We start from the raw sequence: 10,552 nt of genomic DNA, 5'->3' as shown, positions 1-10,552 counted from the left end.
ATTTTACGTAGCAGGGTGCTAGCTTGATTTATTTTTTCTAAATATTTAGACATAGTCTCTATTTCTACCCTTGCTTCGATCCCTGCAAATATCAAGGGTGTTTTTCCTCCCATACTGTCATGTTTTTTCCTCCTGCAGAGGACCTGCCCATCATTCTTCACCTGGCTAACTCTCACACATATTTCAAGATTCAGGTCACTGTTTGCCTCCTCCAGGAAGCCTTCGCTGACTCTTCAGGGCCTCTTCCCTCTCAAGGTGAAGTTATTCATTAAGTCTCTCCTACACTGTAAGATGAAGAGCAGAGACTGCATTTTATTCACTTTGTTGTCTCACTACCATGGTGTCTGTCACATGGTATGGGTTTAATTAAAGTTTATTGAACTGAAAACTGAAAGCAAATGGTTCATTCATAATATATTCAACAAGTATTTATTAAGGAATAAAATAACATAAAGAGGGGAAGAAAATTAGTGTGTGTGTGTGTGTGTGTGTGTGTGTGTGTGTGTGTGTGTGTGTTTAGATGGGGGAACAGAAGTGGTAAACATATCCTTCCAGGTCACATATTAGTAATAGTTGACATTTCTTGAACACTAACCATTTGCCAGAAATTGCACTATTTTACAATTATAGTTAACTCTTGCAACTCCATGGCATAGGAACTATCATGGTCTTCACTTTATAAATGAGGAAAGAGAGGAATAGAGAGATTAAGTGACTTGCCTACAGACCCAGAGCCAATCAGTGATAGAGCTTGGAGAGAGCTGCAGAGCCTGAGCTATAACCATCAGGACCTGCTACTTCCTGATGCCTCCTACACATAAAGAGGGTTAGACCCACAATGCCTTTTTGAAAAAGAGAAGATACCAAAGGTAACCCTTAAGGGCATGTGTAAATGTTAGCTGAAAATTAATTGCATGTACTTCAGGAATAAATATAGAAACATTTGAAATGTGTAAATAATAACATTGCAAAGCAAGAAGAAAAGTTTGGATTAAAATTTAAAAAAAATGATAATGTGCTCTATTGAGTGAGCTGGGGGTGTGTCCCAAAGGAAGCTGGGAGGTCTTGTCTAGAGGCCCTCACTACAGTAGAGTTTCTGGAAGCTTCATAACACAGGATGTAAGATGGGAATGTATGGGGGCTGAGTTGGTCTTCAAATCCAAAATGTAATACCAACACAAGTTTTGCATTAAAATGTTTTAAGATATAAATTGTTCTTCACAACAGTTTTTCATTTAAAAGAGGAGTTGCCACATTTCCTAAAATGATATTTAAGGCCATTTTACATGTGAACTTACTGGATTAAATCATTATTTTTAAGTTGAATTCAGAAAGCAACTGTTTTGCCATTTGGGAACACTACATTTCATGCCAAATAAGCAGTAATATTTATAGTGGGCAAAAAAGTCACCCACAGACTCTTTTGTACAAGGCATTTGTCTGTAACCGAACTTAATGTTTATTTCTTTGTTACAACTGAACTTAATGTTTAAGTTTATTATTTGGCCAAATGGTTGAAAATTTGATCTCAGCTATATAGGGTGGTCCTCTACCCCCACCTTCACCTACACTCGGCTTCTCCCAGGATTAGGTCAACATTTAGGGTGGTTTACAGGGTGTTGGGCATGGGAAGAGCTGGCAGGGGGATAACATCCACACTGGCATTTGTGAGATGTCTTTGTCTCAGTTTTGCCTCTAGCCATCATCTATCCTTGTAGGTCCCTGCTGCATCCCTCCTCATTCACAGTCTCACACCTCTTCTAATTCTCCCATTCTTGAGTCATGTCCATCCCTCTTGGGTGCAGAGGGTCATTCCATGAATTGTTCAGCTGGATGATGGAGAATTTGGTGAGGCTGTTTGGGGCCTGTCTGTCCAATACTGTTTCTGCGTCCAGCCATGAAAGCTGGAGATGCTGGAAACTTGCTCCCTCTCCAATGGCTGAGGGCTCAGATCCATGAGCTCTTGGACCCTCCAACTGTATCCTTGATTTATATGGCATCCTCTCCTCTAGGTGTTTGGCTAAAGAAAAGCAGGTCATTGGTCCCCTTCTCAGAAATCAATAATGTGTAAGCTTTCTGCATCTACCTTTTGAATTTCTCCTTCCTCATCCCAGATAATCTTTATCTAACTTGGAGCAAGAAGTCTTGCTGTTATATAATTATGTATTGTTCTAAATTTTTTGTCTCATTCTAGGGTCTAGGTTTATGAAACACTAAAGCCAAGAATAGACTTTCTTGATCTTATAATTTCTTTCCTCTTTTGACACTGTGTATGAGACATTCTCAACTTGCCTGGGCTAAAGGAACAGCCATAGGGTTGGGGAGGAGGCAAGGATGCCATAAAACTTACAAAACATTATGTCATTGTCATAGTTCAGAGAAAAACATCAGACAGAGAATCAGGAGATTGGGAGTTTGCTCATGTGATCATTTCCTCTGGGCCTCGGTTTCTTCATTCACATAATAAGAAGTAAGAGGAGGGATCCCTGGGTGGTGCAGTGGTTTGGCGCCTGCCTTTGGCCCAGGGCGCAATCCTGGAGACTCGGGATCGAATTCCACGTCAGGCTCCCGGTGCATGGAGCCTGCTTCTCCCTCTGCCTCTCTCTCTCTCTCTCTGTCTCTCTGTGACTATCATAAATAAATAAAAATTTAAAAAAAAAAGAAGTAAGAGGAGACAATTTTCCATATTCTCTTTTGACTCTAGAAATTTATTTTAACCGTTTTTTGGGGGGAAGATCTTATCTAGTCCTGGGCCTTTAAAACTCCATGATTATATATTCATGGGATTTACACCTTATTCCCACCCATTTGTGGCACGTGGAAGCAGGATCCCTTACACCTGGGTTCAGAATTATTTGAGGCTAATCTCTAATTTCCATAGTGAAAAAAATTCATATAATGGATTTGTCCAATGTAACTTAAAATTTTTATTCTCTATAATTTGGGACCTTACATACATGTAGGTTTCTCATCACCCTCCCTTCATGTATTAATTATTAGTAATAATCCTTAACTCTCTATGAACTTTTTAGCTTTCTTGTTTTTTAGAGATGGGAAAACAACTGGCAAGTACCTGACTGAGAGGTATTTTACAAAAGAATTACAATTATCTTATGAACATTTTAAAAGTGATTTGTTTTCAGGGATTGTGAACTATTTTAAACAAAGTCTCCAATTTTAAAAATAAATGACTTCTACTAATCCATCTGACATGGTCCAGTGTGTTTTTGACAATACATTCCAAAATTCAGCAAGAAAACACCCACCAAGTAATATAATAAAAGAATAATGACGCCTAGGCCACCAAGAGGAGAAATGAAGTTATATTATAAATATCACACAATGCTCTACATCAGTGTGGCAGAAAGTCTATTTATGCTGCCTGCTAGCTCCCTTGTTATTATTTTGTTCTTACTAACATAGTTGGGATGTTATATATAGTTTATGTGCTATAAAACATCAAGGCCATGTTTTTAGTATTCAGACAGTGTGAAAAGAAAATTCAAATAAAAGTCTAATTTCAGCTTTGACATCAATTACTCCTGTGACTTTAAGAAAGTCTTTTAACTCTATTTGCATTAAGAGTTTAAATGATTTCTAAAAGCAAAGGCTACTCTTAAAATGGTTTGATTCTGTACTGTTTCCTTAGTTGTAACTAGGAAGCATATCTGTACCATCTATTTCACGGAGTGGATATAGGAATTAATATTTTACTTACTCAATAGCGAATGGAATTTCTCATTCATGTGATTATTTGCTTAATGCTTATCACCTCAGGAGGCCATTAGCTGTGTGAGGGCAGAGGGAGTGTTCATCTTACCCACTGGTGTATTTCTAGGACCTAGTGCAGTACCTGGCCCATCACAGATGCTCAATTCATAAGTCTATTAAGTGAGAAGCCTCAACCTAATATGAGTGTTGACACAGGGCATTGAAAACAGGTGAGCAACACCTCAACCCGGCTTTCTCAGAAGAAAAAAATATAGAAGCATGTGGCCATGTTTTGAATCAGCCACTGGCAAAGAAATCAAACTACTTTTCTAAAAGAGAAATACCTTAAATTTGTGCTGCTCAAAGTATGGCCTACATCACATGAGCATCAACTAAGTAAAAGCTCAAAAGGCAAATTCTCTTTCTCTATCCTAGACTTTCTGATAGAAACTCTGGGATGGGAAGCCAGCAATCTGTATCCGAACAGGCCTTCTGGTGGTTCTTATGTACACCGAGGTTTGAGAACCACTGTCTCAATCATGTTTACATTTCTTCTCTATGTATTATGTGCATATTCTTTTACTTCTCTCAGCTAAGCTTGATATAGTCAGCCCCAAAGTTGTCTAGTTTCATCTTAGAGAATAAAAATAATTAAATCAACAACAATGATAGCAAATGCTCTTGAGGACTTACTATGCTCTAGGCCTTGACTATAGCACAGAAGTCTCTTGCAAACTTATGAGGCAACAAATATTATCTTCACTATTTTTTTTAAGAATTTATTTATTTATTCATGAGAGAGAGAGAGAGAGAGAGAGAGGCAGAGACACAGGCAGAGGGAGAAGCAGGCTCCTCACAAGGAGCCTGATGCAGGACTCAATCCCAGGACCCTGGGATCACGACCTGAGCCACTTAGGTGCCCCATCTTATCTATTTTATAGATCAGAAAACCAGAATTTTATTATGTTTTCCTATGGTCAATAAGCTAGTGTTTCAAATCTCAGTAGCCTGGTGCAGAGCTGGGCTTTTAACTACTACATGAAACAGATTCAGTGCCAAGTCCCTGGCTGAAGGTATACCCCTTATGTTTTGAATCCCAACCATACATTGAGGGGCACATGTGAGCAAGTCCATGCAGCTGACCCAACTCCACGTTCTGAGAGAGAGTGAAACACCTTCCCAGGAGAAGGCTCATAGGATGCCTTACATTGAGAAAAGATTTTTCCTTAAGAATTATCTTTGGATCTTTTCTCATGCAAGGGTAAGATTGGTTAGTGTCTTCTACATAAACCTTGGTGAGTGCCAAAAAAATATGATTATTTTCAGTTTGGCAGAGTTGCTACTAATCAGTCATTTCTGGAAATACTTAGACAATGGTATCCATTGTTTCTTGAGATTTATTTTCCCCCTCATCAATCTCAAAAGAGTGCTTAGAAAATGGAAGAAAGAAATATGTTAAGGCAGGATCTAGGAAAGGAGGAGGAAAGAAGTCAGATGTTGCTGCTTTATTCTCATTGTCCCACTGCTGGGGTAGGAAGTATCATCAGTGATAAATCAAGAGGGGAGAGGCAGACTGAGACTCACCTGCTCAGAGAATCTTGGTGGAGAGGGCACAGCCGAGGTGTAAGTGGTGGCTCTGCAACTGGATGTAGGCTCCTGGGGAGACCTTCCCTACCCCACTGGGTGTTAGGAGTCCAAGGCCACATGGCACCTGTGATGGCATGACTCATACAATGAAGAGGCAAGGAAGGCAGCAAATGGATCATGGTCAGGAAACAGCAACGTATGGAGAAGCCAAGAAGAAATTGTGCAAATAGAGTGGCTTCTTTAAGAGCTCTCATGGGCACTTGCCTTTCCGACATCATCCCTGGTGGTCTCTTCCACGGGCTCAGCCCAAAGTCATGAAAAATACCAAAGAGGTAGTATTGACTGAGTACCTATGATGAAAGGCATTTCACTACTCACTTTACAGATCTAATACATATAACTTCCCCAAATATCTATGGTGTAGGTGGTATTATATCCCCCATTTTATATATGAGGACCCTGAGATTTAGAGATGTTAATTAACTTGTTCAAGATCACCAGCTGGTAAAAAGTAGAGCCACTCAGCTTTCTCTGACTCTTTTTTTCTTTCAGATGCTGTCTCTTAAAATGATGAGACAGAGAAGAGAATAGGAAATTTTAGGAAATGGGGCTATTTCCTCAGACTAAATACAGAATGCTTGAGTGAGATTAGACCTCTCCAGTTACCTGAGGTTGCTTTTTTTACCTTTTGGACCTTGATTATGTCCCTGGTTGGACATAATAAAAAAGTAGCCTATGAATTTAAATAATCACTATATATATGAATATATGTAATTTTAATATACATATGAATCCTTCTCTTTTGTTGATAAAACTGATTGGTGTTTCCCAAGAGCATCAAACTGAGAATAAAAGTGAGATCATACTACTAATTTTTCTTTGGCCTTTATACTCATATACTATTATAAGCCCCCTTGTAGACCACCTTCAATTCTCAGAGTCTCCAAGGGTGTTTCATGTGGGCTCACTAGCAAGTCTTCTCATACACTATGTGATGTCTGCCGTTTTCCTCCTTTCTTTCTGCTGACATAAGCTGCTGGGTCCTCAGCACTATAAGCAGAGTTGCTCACTTGGGTTCATTCTTCTCATAGGTATCCATGCCCCACCTGGAGAGCAACGATGGCTTTCTGGTGCCTTCAGAGCTGCTGGCAGTACTCCTGTGTTATGGATCAGGTGGACCAACACCAGGAAGCATGAACATGCCTGCTGTTGGCCACCAGAAGCAATGTTAGTAGACCAAATCCATGGCTAATATCCGTCTCATGATGTACCCTGTGCTTCTCTGTAAGGAGGAATTTTTCTTGTGTGGATTTTCCTATTAGTTTGTCACATGTGACCAGACATTTCTGAAATCAATAGTGTATGCAACATAAATTCAAATGAGGACACAGATGCACATGTATACACACAAGTCACACTTCATATGTAAGTGGTCCAATATTTTTGGAAAGCTGCAGGGAAAAATCAAGATTGTATAAAATATAAGGTAGTAAAGACCATACTTTCCAAACATGTAATTATATTAATTTTTTTAACTCTGAGAAGTCCTCTGGAATAGGACACATAAAATACATAACAAGAAACATGCAAAAGGTATGTATTTATGTGCATCTTCTGAGTCATTCCCATAGGAGGCATGAATCATTTCATTTCTATCAGAATGGGGTATCCTTTATTATGGTCAAGATATCTAAAATCCCCAAATACCCAAAGGCACAGCCAGCTTCCACTGCAAGTTAGCTGATCTTGATAGAGCAATGGCAGCAAAGCAACAAAAGGTATGTATGGTACTGCACGATGACATTCTGAGTCTTGGGTTCTGAACACCAATACCGCTTCTAATGAGCTGGACAGGGCCAGGCAAAGAGGACTTCTTTGCCCTACACCAATAAGACACAAACTTGATGCTAACTAAAAGAAGCTAGACACAAACAGCCACATATGTATAATTCTACATATATATGAAATGTCCAGGATAGGCAGGTCCACAAGGACATAAAGTAGATTACGGATTACCAGGGGCTGAGGGAGGGGAAATTGGAAAGTGACTTTTAGCTGATAAGAGGTTTCTTTTGGGGGTGATGGGTATGTTCTGAAATTGGATAGTGACAATGGTAGCACAACATAGTAAAAATGCTAAAATCACTGACTGGTGATTTTTATGTCATGTGAATTATATCTTAATAAATTTTAAGGAAATAAAAAGTTTCGGATTACAAGAGACCACAGAGGCTATTTTGTTTTCTTCACTTCACAGGCCAAAACTCAGCTGTATCCTTCTAATGGAAGGAGATGCTAAAGTGATGTCTTTCTGCCAGCAACAGGGAAAAATGAAATCAGAAATTTTTAAAAAGCAGCAGCAAAAAAGGAAAGCAGAATTTACAAGGAACATGTTTACCTCCAGTGTCCAAGACCAAGTTGGCCAAGCCTGGGTAGAAGCAAAAGTCTTGGATTGGCTACCACACTGGAGGGAGAGAAGACTAGAGCCAGAACCAGAGCAAGATCAGAAGACCCTGCATCCTTCCCTAAGTGAGCTGGCCTGACCCTTAGCTGGAAAGAACAAGGAGCAGATGGCTGGGTGGATGTGTAGAAAACACGTTCCACTCAGTGCCTTGGGATCAGATAGACACAAATCAGAATTTCTCCTCCTTGGATGAACACTGACAATCTATCTGAGACAGCAGCCCCCACCTGGGATTTCCTGTCCCCATACACTGTGAGGTATTTTTCTTCCCAACCTTTATACCAACTGACAATACATATATATACATTGTTTAAAAAAAGAAAAAAAAAAAAAAAAAGGAACAGCAGGCCCAAAATGGAGTCACTTGCGCCTGTGACAGACAGCAAAACAAGACTAAACTGCAATTTCAGCCACTCCGGGGAATGTAACCTTTAAGCAGTCAACCTGGAATTACCTGATCAGCACTACTGAGGGAATGTGCCAGATAGGCCCCCATCTGTCTCCCAAAGCAAGGTGACTTGCCTGAAATAATCCTTTTATGTAGACTTCCTTAACTACCTTCTTTCTGCCTTTAAACACCTTCTATTTTATATCACCCTCCAAGCTCCCTTCTATTTGCTAGATGAGATATTGCCTCATCCATGAACCGCTGAATAAAGCCAATTAAATCTTTAAGTCTACTTAGTTGAATTTTGATTTTTTAACAATGTTTATTTATATATGTATGTATTTGTATATATTTGTTTCCATGAAAGCAGAAACTGTTTTGTTCACTGCTATATCCCAGAGCCTGAAACACCCCCTGGCATGTAGTAAGTGCTAAGTAAGTACTTCTTGAATGAATAGATGTAGGGATAGTGCCAGAGAAGCCAAAGCCCTTCTCCTTCAGATGCTAGAATAAAAGAGAATGGAACCCCAGAGAGATGACAGTTGATTTCCCACTATTCCTAGTGCAAAGGAATTTGTATTAGAATTAAACAAAGACAGTTTTCCCTCTTGCACATTGAAGTTGTGATTTGAGTTTCATAATCATTCACAAAATAAATCAATCAGGAGACATTTATGCAGTACTGAGCTGTTGTCAACTTTATATTTTTTTAGTCCCGACATAGTTGATAGCTGTAACAAACTTTGATCTGACCTTGGTGGCTAGGCTTTTTTGTTTTTTTTTTTTGTTTTTAAGACTTTATTTATTTGAGAACACACAGAGAGCACAAAGCAGGGGGAGCAGCAGGTAGAGAGAGAAGGAAACGCAAGGTCCCTTCAAAGCAAGGAGCCTGATGTGGTGCTCAATCCCCAGGACTTGAGCCAAAGGCAGCCACTTAACCAACTGAGCCACCCAGGCACCCCTTGGTGGTTAGTTCTAAAATATGGGTTGGGTGAATGAGGAAGGATAGGGTGGGGTGGTGGTGGGAAGAATCTGGGAGACTCTCAGGTTTCTTGATGAGGGCATGTAGTTTGAAAAAAGCATAATGATTTTGAGACAACTTGCTCTACTGCTTGAGGACACTGGTTTCAGGGTGATAAGACAATTAAGCTATCAGGTAAAAATAAAGGCACACCTCAAAATACTTCGAAGTATGCAAGAAAAAAAAGTGATGCTTGTTTTGAGAAGTAAAAATAGACAAATTATGGTGTCCTTGAAAGAGAAGTTTCATATAATAGACGATTCCTTTAAGAAATGATTTTGGGGGGCAGCCCCAGTGGCTCAGCGATTTAGCGCCACCTTCAGCCCAGGGCATGATCCTGGAGACTCGGGATCGAATCCCGTGTCGGGCTCCTGCATGGAGTCTGCTTCTCCCTCTGCCTGTGTTTCTGCCTCTCTCTCTCTCTCTCTCTCTCTGTATCTCTCATGAATAAATAAATAAAATCTTAAAAAAAAAAAGAAGAAATGATTTTGGGAGGGAAAAAGACTTCAAAAGTAGGTAAAAGTAAGAATAAAGAGAAGTCTTATGTGGGCTAAGTATTTAATATCCGGCATTTTATTTACGACCAGCGTGATGATGAGAGATTGAGGAAATGTACATATCCATTTAATAAGCATTTATTTTTGCCACTCAGGCTCCAGTAGTGGGGTCAGTGCTGAGAAGCCTGGGAAGTCGGGTGAGCCTGAAGACAATGACAGTACGATATTGGGCAACTGGGGAAGATATATGCATACCCACACACAGTCTTCTATACACATGGGCAGAAGCACCTATTCCAGCCTTGGGGGTGGAATGGAGTTGAACTTACCAACAAAGGCTTCTCCAAGGTTGCAAAAGCTGAGAGCAAGGAGGAGTTAGCCCAACAAAGAAAAGAGTGGTTAAGGCAGGTTGGAGTGGAAGAGGGCAGACGAGTCACAGGATTCAGTCTCCTAACAAAGGCACCGTAGACAAGAGAAAGCCCATGATTCAGGAGCAGAAATCCCAGCAAAGAAGCAGACTTGAGGGTTGCCTGATGCCATGGCTGGGTGCCTCTGGAAGAGTTGCCTGTTGTCCACACCTCAGCCACCTTCTTAATCACAAAGGGAGAAAGATGAAAATAACCAGCCTCCTGCCAGAATGAGGGTTAGAAAAAGACAGAAGGAAGGTAGTAGAAACAGATGGAGTGGTTATAAAATCATGTGATATGTAACTTCAAGATGGAGGTTTAGAGAACATCACATGGTCCACTTAAATAAGAAAGGTGGGATAAATATTTGTTATGGTTTGAGCAAGGCAATGTCTTTGTTAGGCCAACTGAGGTTCTCCAGGTAGAGGGATTAAAACTGCAGGAGTATGGGGCATGGTGATAGCACCTGGGGTGCGG

General features: G+C 40.1%; 1 long non-coding RNA gene across 1 annotated transcript; it reads left to right on the top strand.

Moving 5' to 3' along the window:
* Positions 1–6,303: 6,303 nt before the first annotated feature.
* On the top strand, positions 6,304–8,437 carry LOC140608377 (uncharacterized). The gene is made up of 2 exons (XR_012010391.1): positions 6,304–6,525; positions 7,556–8,437. It is a non-coding gene; the product is annotated as an uncharacterized lncRNA (long non-coding RNA).
* The last annotated feature ends 2,115 nt before the right edge of the window (positions 8,438–10,552 follow it).

This window comes from Canis lupus, chromosome 17, assembly GCF_048164855.1.
Source record: "Canis lupus baileyi chromosome 17, mCanLup2.hap1, whole genome shotgun sequence".
Lineage (NCBI taxonomy): Eukaryota > Metazoa > Chordata > Mammalia > Carnivora > Canidae > Canis > Canis lupus.
Note: the sequence above shows the minus strand (reverse complement) of the source record. Positions and strands in the feature narration are given on the sequence as shown.